Here is a 2,343-nt window from a genome sequence, read left to right as displayed (position 1 = left end):
CATGTGAAGTCAGGTTATGATGACATAAACAAACACAAAGCAGACGAACTTTTTTACTGCTTGAAATGTACCAATTTCACTCATAGATGGAGCCACCTTCACCCACCTCCAATTTGCGTTTACTATAGCGATGGTTTACAAAACATCCACGGCGTGGGTTGGAGTGGATTTTGTCGTAACTCAAGTATTCCAAAGTGAACATTATCAAGCAGTGAATAATGCAAAAAAACATTGAAGAGTATTTTTTTTCTCTTGGAACCCTGGATTCAAACCATGACCACCTTCTCATTTGAAGAAATGAATTTATGAGGGTCAAAGATGTTGAAGTGACAGTCATTTTCCATTTCGACTAGGATCCTCAATGGAACCTACTATTAAATTATTCTTGTGAAGGAAATATTTAGTTATTTCCATGATTTTCACCAACTTATATGATTGGAAGTTACGGGTTTTAAAGATTACAATACAACAGTCAGTTCATGAGCGAGTTCTTCAACCCAAAGGTCACTAGTATATTATATCAAATCAACAGCCATTCTTCCATATGTCATTGTTGTTTTCTGGATTTCCCAATTCTTCCTTCATCATAATATTATATTATCTATTCTTTATTATTCTTATATTGTTTATCATGATGTGAGAATTAATGAACAATGATACACAGTAGGCTACTGTAATAAAGAATAATATATTATGTATAATGTTCATTATTAATGCTGTGTTCCAAAACTTGGTTTTATCTTGGAAAAATGAGAATGTGACGCTAAAAAAATTGTCTGCTGTGGGTGTAACGACCAAACATTTAATTATCAAGTCAAGAAGCCAAAAAAATGCCTCTGCGACAGAGGAAATTGGTAGTTAACGGAATGAAGATGGAGTGAGATGAGAGAATGGGATAGAAGCAGAATGAATCTCAGAGAAAGAGAGAGAAAAAGAAGAAGATGATGAAGAAGAAGAAGAAGAATAAGAAGAAGGAGAAGTAGCGGAAGAGTAATAAGTCGGATGAGGAGGAGAAGGAGGAAGAGGAGTAGGAGGAAGAGGGAGAAGAGAAGCAAGATGAGTAGGAGGACGATGAGGTGAATGAGGAGGCAGAGGTGGAAAAGGAAGCGAAGGTGGAGGGAGAAGGAGGTGAAGAAGGATGATGATGGAGGAGAATAAGAGAAAAAATGAGGGGGATGAATGAGATGACGAGAGATATAAGTGAAAGGTACGATGAGAAAAGATGGATAAGTTAGTAATATAAAGGAATTTACAGTATGAAGTGATAAAAATTTAAGTAGATGGAACATGAATAAGAAGAAGAAGAGGAAAAATACGAGATAACAAAACAGATGACAGAAGACATTGGAATGAAAACAAAGCTGGGAAAAGGAAAGATTATGAAAAAAGAACGTGAAAATAGATGAATGAAGCAGAATGATGAGAAGAAGAACATCTAGAAGAAGAAGAAGAAGAGGAAGAGAAGAGTTAAATGAAGAAGAAGAAGATGAAGAGGAAGAAGAAGAATAAGAAGAAGAGAATGAAAAAGGAGAAGAAGAGGACCAGAAGTTAATAAAGAATAAGAACAACAACAAGTAGAAAAGGGAACTTGACATTGACTTATTCTTTTCTTAACTACTGGTCACTTATTGAGTTTGAAAAATGAGGGTGACTCTTAGTTTTCCAGTGTGGGACGAAAAATGGAGAAAAACTGAGATAGAAAGAGAGAGGGTGAGAGAGATAAAGATTGTAAAAGAGTGAAAGGTGAGAGAGAATAGATTAGATTACTTTTTCTATGGAGATGTATGATGCATGCAGATTGCATTCTTGACTTTCAGGAAACCTATGCCATAGAGAAACGATAGCATAAGTAGATATCCCATGGTATAGGGCGTTTATGTCGCAACTTTTACTGTTATCTCAAGCCGATAGTCCACGTAGTTCTTTCCTATGCAGATGTGTGACGCTGGTAGTCTCTCAAATTCTGCCGTTCATGGCACTATCACCCTAACAAAATAGTAAAAATTGACAATATTCGACAGTAATCGGCTTGAGATAACAGTAAAAGTTGCGACATAAATTCCCATTACCATGGGATATCTACTTATGTTATCGTTTCTCTATGCCTGTGCTCCGCAAGGGTCCATTTGAAAACTTGACAACTGAAAACTTGACGTAATGAAATCTTGAACAATTGAAAATAGTCCCATAACCATCAAAGTTGAATAAAGAGTCTATATGCAGAATTTCAAGTTGATAAGTCCAGTAGTTCAGACGTGATGATGTGTCAAACATAATTTTCCTATTCCGTACGTGTATAAGCTATTTCTTTCCTTCATTATAATAGTAGAGATTATCATAATA

The sequence above is a fragment of the Nilaparvata lugens genome, chromosome 14 (assembly GCF_014356525.2).
Source record: "Nilaparvata lugens isolate BPH chromosome 14, ASM1435652v1, whole genome shotgun sequence".
Classification (NCBI taxonomy): Eukaryota; Metazoa; Arthropoda; class Insecta; order Hemiptera; family Delphacidae; genus Nilaparvata; species Nilaparvata lugens.
The sequence above is the reverse complement of the archived record's forward strand: the minus strand, read 5'-3'. Positions refer to the sequence as shown.